The sequence below is a fragment of the Rattus norvegicus genome, unplaced genomic scaffold, assembly GCF_021556685.1.
Source record: "Rattus norvegicus strain SHRSP/BbbUtx unplaced genomic scaffold, alternate assembly SHRSP_T2T unassigned-0000110, whole genome shotgun sequence".
NCBI lineage: Eukaryota > Metazoa > Chordata > Mammalia > Rodentia > Muridae > Rattus > Rattus norvegicus.
In genome coordinates, this window is record NW_028238831.1 from 144740 (window position 1) to 155000 (window position 10261).

The following is a 10261-nucleotide window of genomic DNA, read 5'->3' on the forward strand; positions in this document are numbered from 1 at the left end:
ATCACGGTCTACTGGTCGCCATCGTGGCAACCATGCCCCGCAACCCTACCTTCGGTAAGATCAAGCATAATGGCGGCAACCATATAATTCCTGCTTAGTCGCACTGAACACTCCGGTCATCACTACCTGTGGAGAATTGTAAGGGGGCTCCTCTGGTCTAGAGAGTAGTACCCTTGAATGAAATGAGGATCACAGCAAGCATTATTTGTTTTGAGATATAAGATGTGGAAAGAACTATATGTGTGGATTTACAGACAGACAGACAGACAGACAGACAGACAGACAGACAGAGAGGACAGGACAGGACAGGACAGGACAGGACAGGACAGGACAGGAGAAAAAAACAAGAACACAAACAAAAACTCAAAATGGAAGTCCGGTTCCAAATAGTCTCTGTCTGCCCTGTCGCTCTAGTGTTGGTGGTCCAGGTTATAAAAGCTTATACATGGGTGGGTGCGGGAAGTGCTGCTGGGTGTTCAGTTCAGGTCCAAGATTATTGCGGGTAACTAGACAACAAAGAAAGCAGTTAGACTGACTCCTACAGTGTTCGGTTTCTGAGTGTGTTATCACACAGAAGAGCCTAACAGAATATGTAATGAATTCTGGCAGCAACAGCAGAAACAACCAATGAGAAAGTGTCCTTATAATACTAGCAACTGCAACAAAATGGCAGACTAGCCAGCTAACAGTTCCCTAGCCATTAACTCATCTGACATAGGCCTTCTTCACGTTGCATCTAGATAGGTCTTCCTGTCTTCCTCTCCAGTGTGTGTGTGTGTGTGTGTGTGTGTGTGTGTGTGTGTGTGTGTGTGTGTGTGTGTAAAGAGAGAGAGAAGGAGGGGGGAGAGAGAGAGAGAGCTTTAGAGAGAGAGAGCTTTAGAGAGAGAGAGAGCTTTAAAATCAGCACTCAAGCCTTTTCTCTTCCTATCCCTATCCCAACCCCCCCAAACCAGCAGCAAAGCCACCAGCACTCGAGAGACAGAGGAAGATGAAATCTCTAGTCTGAGAAACAAGAGGAGGTAGATAAACATACCCCCCTCTCTCCTTCATAATTTGTTAAAGTGTTCCCTTTGTGTTGTGTGGACTCTACTGTATTAAGCAAGTTTCACATCGTACTATCTCCAAAGAGGAGTCAACAGTCTCTTGGCGTGCAGGCAGTTGTTGCCTGCTTTAAATATTTTTTGGTGTGTTTGTTTGTTTGTTTGTTTGTTTGTTTGTTTGTTTGTTTGTTTCAAAACCGAGGGCCTGCCTGCGTTCAACAGATCCAAACCCAGTTCTCAGAGGGGAAAATGGAGTCAAGTCCGAAGTCACTGGCATTTAGGTCATCGGCCATTGACAGTCATAGGAGATGGGAATATCGTCCTTTCTCCAATGGAGACTCACCTGGGTATGCATCAACCACATCTAAGGGCAGGCCTGGGTTAGTACGGGGTGGTGGATGGGGAGGAAGGATCTGGAAAGAGCTTTGCGATGGGAAACTATGATCAGAATGTTGCACAGAAAACAAAATTTGTACTTAAAAAAAAAAAAGGCTCCCGATATCTATCCAAAAATGAAAGGAAATAAAAACCGACATCAGAACTTTACTAACTGCAAATGCTCCATCTCCCTGTATCCAACCACTCCACTCCCAGATAGGTAGATGATAGTTTGCACTTCTGTCCCAGTTGGGCTGTCGAGGTTAAGGGAAGGGGAACCACCTCTGTGGTTATGTGATCCACACACGAAATAAAATAAAAGGAGCGGATAAACGTGCCTGGCATTTTAAGATGCTCAATTTCTTTGCAAGCTTCATTTTGTTTCATTCTTTTAAAGGTTTACTTATTTATTTTCACTTACATTGAGTACACTAAAGCCCTTTTCACATACACAGGGCAGTAGAGTGCATGGGATATCCCTTTGCAGAGGGTTGTGAGCCACCATGTGGTTTCTGTGGAATCGAACTCAGGACCTCTGGAAGAGCAGAGCGGTGAGTGCTCTTAACCTCGGAGCCATCTCTCCAGCCCTTGACAAGCTTTATTTAACTAAACATTAAACATGAATCAGAAACGCCAAACCCTGTACATATATGGTCCAGATTCACCCTTACTTAGAAATCCCCGAGCTGGCAGGGCGAGGCTGGGAATTGAGAGTGAGCAAAAAGGGAGTCTGCCTCTTTCCCCCAGGGTGTGCTATCAACTCCATTACCATTTCCAAACAGCTGGGTGTGAGTCTAACTAAGGTTTCCTTCAGTCAGACATTTGCCAGGAGCCGGAGCCCTGACAGGACAGCGAGAGCGATGATCAGACATCATTTCACAGTGAAATCATCACTCGCTGATTTCAGGCAGAAAACTTTAGAAAACTCTAAACTCTAAAGAGGCACTGAAGCGTGCTAGGGCAGCAGCAGTACTTCCCCGACTGACCTTCAGGAACCTGCATATTCTCCAGCCCCGCCCCACCCCACCCCCTCTCAGCTAGCTCCTGTCCACCCCTCCCCCTCCCCCCACATACAGGGAGGAGGCCTTGTGTGGGGGGGGGCGGGGAGATGCAACTCTCTCGTTTTTTTTTCCTTTTCTTTTTTCTTTTCTTTCTTTCTTTCTTTCTTTCTTTCTTTCTTTCTTTTTTTTTTTTTTTTTTTTTTTTTTCTTTTCCGTAGCTGGGGACCGAACCCAGGGCCTTGCGCTTGCTAGGCAAGCGCTCTACCACTGAGCTAAATCCCCAACACCCGCAACTCTCTCTTGAGAGATAGTTCGGGTCTCCCAAACAAATACATAACTAGAAACTTCATTTGTTTACTTTATTTCATCGAGCATACCATGGAAGAGGGAAAAGGAACAGGGAAGCTAGGCCAACTGGTCGAGCTCCTCCTTTCGTTTTGTTTCAAAAAGGAAAGGAAAAGCCAAAGAACCCCTCTTTTTGGTGAAAGGAACAGAATGGTGAAAGTTGAAACATCGGCTCGCCACTTAATACTTTGGCTTTTAATAAAAGGGACAACAGATCTCCCTCCTATTTGGTTAAAAAAAAAAAAAGGAATTAAAACACCACAAAAACGTGCTGTCAGCCAGATTCCCTTTAAACCTCCGTTATACAGGAAGACGGGTTTTTTTTAAGCATCATTTTAAATATATAAATATGTATTTGTGTGTGTGTGTGTGTGTGTGTGTGTGTGTGTGTGTCCGTCCGTCCGTCCGTCAGTCAGTCAGTCAGTCAGTCAGTCAGTCAGTCAGTCAGTCAGTGTCTTCTGTATGGAGAGGATGTGCTGACTCTGAAGCTATGATCTAGACACTTTCTAGATCACAGTTAAAAAGTTTTTAATAACTGTGTGAAGGAGACAGGTAGGGGTGTGTGTGTGTGTGTGTGTGTGTGTGTGTGTGTGTGTGTGTATGCATGCATGCATGTGGGGGAGGGGAGGCTTTGATATCAGCACTCAAGCTTTTTTACTTCCTATCCCAATCTCCCCAAACTACCATCAAAGCAGCACTAGGGAGGCAGAGAAAGGTGAATCTGAGAGTTTCAGTCCTTCCCGCCCTACAGACGAATACAGAGAAACCCAGTCTGAGAAACTAGGGGAGGGGGAGGGGGAGAGAAAGAGAGAGAGAGAGAGAGAGAGAGAGAGAGAGAGAGAGAGAGAGAGAGATCAAATTCTCTTGTGTCTGTCTCTGTTTTTCTCTATTCTCTCTCTCTCTCTCTCTCTCTCTCTCTCTCGTTGTGTGTGTGTGTGTGTGTGTGTGTGTGTTTGTTTGTTTGTTTCAAAACCCAGAGCCTGTCTGTAACAGATCTAAACACAGTTCTTGAAGGGGAAAATGGAAACAATTCCATAGTCTCTGGCAATGAAGTCATCTCCCATTGAAAACCACAGGAGAGGGGAATATTGTCCTCAACTAGGCATATATCAACCAGTATTTCACAGGCAGACCTTCAGGGAGGTGCAGATTCACCAGCCCTACCCTCCCTCCCATCCCCCCAGCATCCCTGCTCATCTCCTGTCCACCATTTGTTGATTCATTGTTGCTGTTGCTGTTGCTGCTGCTGTTGTTGTTGTTGTTGTTGTTGTTGTTGTTGTTGTTGTTGTTGTTGTTGTTCCTGGTGTGAAGAACACTGTGAGGTAGCCTTCCTCTAATAAACCCTCTGGTCTTTAGGGATCCTTCACCCACTCACTCTCTGCCAGACTGAGTTCACAGCAGAAAACGCGTTTTTGAGAGAAACATGTTCCTGGTCCTGTGTGCCCATATTGAGGGAGGCATGAGAAAGGGATAACAAGGAAGGGAGACCCGGCAGTGGTAGGGGGCTGGGATGGGGTCGGGGGTGGGTGTCCTAGCTTGCTAATCCAACTGACCCACTTGCTGTGTAAATAAATATTTTGCATTCTGTGTCCCTTGTTTGATTTCTCACTAAATTCCAGATTGTCAATCTCCCTGTGTCGATTGCACAAGAACCCAAATGGGGATGCTGGGTGGTGAGCTGATTCCTCCCTAGAACACCTGTGCACTCTCTCATAGTCTCTAAGCTCCTTGCTGGACTCTTTTGGGCTTGGACCTGGCTGTCTGTAAGCCAGGAAGGAAGGAAGGAAGGGAGGGAGGGAGGGAGGGAGGGAGGGAGGGAGGGAACAGGCCTCAGTTGAGAATCCCAATTTTCTAGTTCACTGCATCTGATGGCTGGCTGACCCTTCCAGGTGAATTGTATTTTTTTTTTCCTTTTCACTCCTTTATTTGAGTCAGGGGTGTCTGCACATAGACCTGGAAATCAGTACCTAGATCAGGCCTGCCTGCCTGCCTGCCTGCCTGCCTGCCTGCCTGCCTGCCTGCCTGCCTTCCTCTATCTCACAGAGACACAGTTCTAAACACCTCTGCCTCTTGAATGATGGAAATAAAGACATGCACGAACACCTGGCTTCCTTTCATTGTACATTTAGCCTAATTTCAGTTTTATTCATGTCTGGGAGGGAGACTTGCTTGTGTGCTGTAGTTCAATTCCTTTCACTGTGTGGTTTCCCCACCACCTTGGCCACCATGCCACGTGGAAGAGAAGAAGAGATGAACCATATTGTTGGCACCCATATAACAAACACTTGGTTGCTTCCTCTGAGCCCTCTGAGTATCCTTACATCTCTGTATTTTAAAGTGGTTTTGTTTTGTTTTTTATTGCTGTCAAACTCTCTCTCTCTCTCTCTCTCTCTCTCTCTCTCTCTCTCTATCTATCTATCTATCTATCTATATGTGTGTGTGTGTGTGTGTGTGTGTGTGTGTGTGTGTGTGTGTGTTTTTTTTTCTTCCCCCAGAGCTGAGGACTGAACCCAGGTCCTTGAGCTTGCTAGGCAAGGACTCTACCACTGAGCTAAAACCCCAACCCCTATCTCTGTGTTTTAAAAAGTAGACTCTGGAGCAATACCGGGCAGGTCTCCAAGGCGGGTCCTTCGCTTTATTTTATTCTTTTTGTTTTTAATTGTTAAAGATTTGTTTGTTTGTTTGTTTGTTTTATGTCTATTCGAGTACCCTGTAGGTGTCTTCAGACACCCCAGAAGAGGGCATGATTGACAATTACAGATGGTTGCAAGCCGCCATGTGTTGGCTGGGTATTGAACTCAGGACCGCTGTAAGAGCAATCAGTGCTCTTAACGACGGTGCCATCTCTCCATCCACCTACTTTATTTTATTCTCTATGCTCTCTTGTGCGAGTCAAGGTCAAGCAGGCAAGAAACACCCAAACAGATTGGTCCATCACCACTTTCTGAATTCTTTTTGTTGTTGATGTCAGGGATGTAAAGCAAGTTTACCCATGAAGAATTGTAAGGGAGTCCTTCTGATTTAGAGAATAGCAGCCTTGAAATGAAATGAGAATCACAACAAGCATTTGTCTTATTGTTTTTGTTTTTTTCTTCCTTTTTCTTCGGAGCTGAGGACCGAACCCGGGGCCTTGTGCTTCCTAGGCAAGCGGTCTACCACTGAGCTAAATCCCCAACCCCTACATTTGTCTTAAAGTCTGAAAAACACAAAACAAAACAAAACAAAACAAAACAAAACAACAACAACAACAACAACAACAACAACAACAACCAAGAACAAACCATGAGACCGCAGAAATCCTCAGGCGGAGGAGTAAGGAGCTAGTTTTTATTGGTTAGGGTATTATTTGGTCGGGTGGGGGTAGGGGTGGGGGTGGGGGTGGGGGTGGGGGTGTTGTCCTTCCTACACCTCTCTTGCATGAATGAGCTGAACATTACTTAAGCTTGTGTCCAAAACTGTCCATTTTTTAGATTGATCCCAGGAGGGAGGGAGCGAGCCGGGGATACAGCACACCCTCTCTGGCCTCAGAGGTCCAGGCTCCCGCTGGCAGGGCCCGAAGGGACTCCTGGGGGGAAAAAAAATAAAGTCTCCGAGGCACCACCTAGCCGGTTTTATTCTTGAAGAAAAGCAAACATACATAATGGAATAAGGGAAAGAAAAAACCCTGTTTTCTATATACACAAGCAGTCGTAATTTGTTATAGTGTCCCCTTTGCGTAGTTTGGATTCGATGACTTTATTTTATCAAGCAAGTTTTAAACAGCGGTAACTCCAAAGAGGAGTCAACAGCCCCTTTAAGTGCAGTCAGTCATTGACCCTTTGGTCTGTCTGTCTGTCTGTCTGTCTGTCTGTTTCAAAACGAGGGAGGGCCTGCCTGCCTGCCTGCCTGCCTGCCTGCCTGCCTGCCTGCCTGCCTGCGTGCCTGCATCAGATCTAAATACAGTTCTCAGAGGGGAAGACAGAGACAAGTCAGAAGTCACTAGCACTCAATGGACGACCACCAACCTAAGGGCAGGCCTAGGGTAGAATTTGATGGACGGACGGACGGACAGACGGACGGACGGACGGATGGACAGATGGACAGAAAGGATCTAGGAGGAGCTTTGGGAAAGATGAAAAGCCTCCATTTCCCCCAAAAGAACGAGCCCCAACAGCTGGGCTCTTCGAGATGAGTTATAAGGGGAACCACACATACAGTTTTGTATCACACATACAGTTTGTCATCATCCGTCAATACCAGGTAGACTTTTCAACGTATGTAGGTAGCTGTTGTCAGGTCAGTCCTTTACTAAGCCTCATGTAAGCTCTGCAGGGTAAGCCTCAGGAATTCATCTGTGCGTCCCGCAGGGTATGCTTTCTTGCTTTGTTAAAGGCTAGACTTTGGTTGCTGTCTGTCTGTCTGTCTGTCTGTCTGTCTGTCTGTCTGAATGAATGAATGAATGAATGAGCGAGGGAATGAACGAATGAGGAGGGGATGCACATGCCTATGGTTTTAAGATGCTTAATTTCTTTACAAGGTTTATTTATTTAAACATTAAACATTGGGGTTGGGGATTTAGCTCAGTGGTAGAGCGCTTGCCTAGGAAGCACAAGGCCCTGGGTTCGGTCCCCAGCTCCGAAAATAAAATAAAATAAAATAAAATAAACATTAAACATTAATCGGAAATAATGGAGTCAGCAGTTAAGAGTTCTGACTGTGTTCTTCCAGAGGTCCTGAGTTCTATTCCCATGGTGGCTCACAACCCTCTGTTATGGGATCGATCTGCTGTGTGTCCGAAGACAGCTGCAGTGTGCTGTTTGTAGGGTAAAGAAAAAAATACTAAAGAAGAAAAAAAAAAAAGAGAGAAAAAGTTAGAAGCACCAAGTCAAGTCATGTAAATATTGCCCACATTCGGATTTAGACATGCCTGAGCTGTCAGGGCGAGGCTGGGTGAGAGCGAATCAGTGAACGATCGGACTCTTCCTCTCTCTGTGAGGGTGTGTCATGAACTCTATTACCATTTCCAAAGAGTTAGGTATGCTGGAGCGAAGTGGACCGGAAAGCCAAGGGAGGAGAGGTATGCCTACACGAGTCCACCCAACCCCCGCCCCCCCCCAGGGAGACATCCTCGAGTGGTGGGGGGAGGGGCGAAGGTGTGGAGGGATAATTTCCAACAAATAAATCCCAACAAATAAATTACTAGAGACTTGATTCATTGATTTACTTTAAATTTATTGAGTGTATCGGGAAAGAGGGAAAATGGGTCAAGGAGGGAGGGAGGGAGGGAGGGAGGGAGGGAGGGAGGGAGGGAGGGAGGGAGGGAGGGAGAGAGGGATATCTTTTCCTCCAAATCGGCTGGTATGTAGTCTCAGTGCGTCAGAAAAAAGACTGCTTCTGGCCTCCTTTCTGATTACCCCAAGGCAGTCTGGTCACCGTGCTGTAATAGAAAGGGAAACCACAGTCAAGTCATGGGAGCGAGCGAGCAAGCAAGCAAGCAAAAATCATAAACAAAAGCAAAAACACGTCTGTTAAGTTGAGCAGAGCAGAGCAGAGCAGAGCAGAGTAGGGCAAAGCAATACAAGGTCACATTCCACAAAGGCTGATATAGTCTGCCATCTTGGTCTACAGAGTGAAAAGTAGAAGGAGAAAATGAATATCGCTTTGTGTGTCACAAAGTTTTTAAGTTGTAAGGAACATTGCAGGGCTAAACCTTCAAATCCTCAAACCACCCAACCCAAGCTTTCCTCCTCCTCATCCTCCTCCTCCTCCTCCTCCTCCTCACCCCCCATTGCCCCCCCCCGTGTGGTGTGTGTGTGTGTGTGTGTGTGTGTGTGTGTGTGTGTGTGTGTGTTTGCGCACGAGCTCGAGCTCGGGCACGCATTTCTTTCACTGCACAACCATCATTGGAGGACGTTTAAATAAACACGAATGAATCAGACAGGCAGACAGACAGGGGCCCATAATGGATCCCTACAACTCGGTGGTGGTGGTGGTGGTGGTGGTGGTGGTGGTGGTGGTGGTGGTGGTGGTGGTGGTGGTGGTACACACCGATTTGTTGACCTCTTTCTTTTAAAGAAAGGACAAGAAACAAAGAGAAATAAAAATGAAGGAATATAGACCTAGCCAAATATTATTTTATTCCCTCCTTCATGGAGCGACAAGAAGATTTATTCATCAACCTTCGTCTAGAATAAGAAAGTAATTGCAAATGAAATCGAGCCATCTTACTGTAATAAGATGTTATCGAGAGAAAGGGGAATTGGATACTGGATCCATTGCTGCCCCCCCCACACACAAATTGGAAAGAAAAGCAACTCCCCAGATCGCTCAACTAACGAGGCTTATTTAAAACTGGAAAAAGAGGGCTGGAGAGATGTCTCAGCGGTTAAGAGCCCTGGCCGCTCCTCCAGAGGTCCTGAGTTTTCAATCCCCAGCAAGCACATGGTGGCTCCCAACCATCGGTAATGGGATGAGGCCTTCTTCTGGTGTGTCTGAAGATAGTTACAGTGTACTCATAGTCACAAAATAAATAATTCTGGAAAAGAAGAGGAAATAACTTTTAAAAAAAAGAAAGGAGGCTGACTGGTCGACCTTCCTTCCCTCCCTCCCTCCCTCCCTTCCTTCCCTCCCTCCCTCCCTCCCTCAGGTTCGTACCTAGGAACTCATGCACACACAGCCACACCCCCCCCACACACACATATATTTAATATTCAATATTTATAAAAAATACGACTGGAGAGATGGTGAGAACAATGGAAAGCAGAGAACTATTCAGCTGACCAATTGATACCTTCAGTTTGCTTATAATGGAAGGGACAACTGGCCGACCCTCCCCTGTCACACACACACACACAGAGAGAGAGAGAGAGAGAGAGAGAGAGAGAGAGAGAGAGAGAGAGAGAGAGAGAGATTGAATGTAAACCAAAGGGGGGGGGAAACATAGTACTGGGGTTGGGGATTTAGCTCAGTTGGTCAGTGGTAGAGTGCTTGCCTAGCTAGCAAGCGCAAGGCCCTGGGTTCGGTCCCCCAGCTCCGAAAAAAAGAGAAAGAAACAAAAACAAAAAAATCATAGTACTGCAAGTACCAGTCACTGCTTTGTATGTAAGGCATAGGACAACTAGTCGACCTCGTTTTCCAACTGGTCGATATATAATATATTTTATATATTATATATTATATATTATAGATATATCATTAATAAATTGAAAAAAAAGAGCCAGAAGTCAATACCAGGTGGATCGAGTAAACTACACGTCGCCATATGTTAGGGACATCTGGTCGACCTAGGACAATTGGAGAGGGATCATCAAAGGCAAAGTGCCGTCGGGACTACTGGTCGACCTCCGAGAATCTCAGAAGAAAGAAAGATATACATGGATACAGATAGATAGATAGATAGATAGATAGATAGATAGATAGATAGATAGATAGATAGATAGATTTATTAAAAAAAAAAAGTCCAAAGCCTTGCGAGGGCGCTCGTCGCCGGATACTTCAGACATCTGGTCGACCTCCCTC

The 10261-nt window shown here is 45.8% G+C and overlaps 1 long non-coding RNA gene across 2 annotated transcripts in view; it reads right to left on the bottom strand.

The window, feature by feature from the left end:
- Positions 1 to 7950: 7950 nt before the first annotated feature.
- LOC147997613 (uncharacterized) overlaps positions 7951 to 10261 on the bottom strand; it is an 18651-nt gene continuing 16340 nt past the window's right edge. Inside the window, exons 2-3 of one of the 2 annotated variants that reach the window (XR_015647668.1) lie at positions 9080 to 9278; positions 7951 to 8180 (exon numbers count right to left, since the gene is read on the bottom strand). This is a non-coding gene — a long non-coding RNA (uncharacterized LOC147997613). The remainder of the gene's footprint in view (positions 8181 to 9079; positions 9279 to 10261) is intronic. The other variant, XR_015647669.1, reaches the window with a different exon arrangement.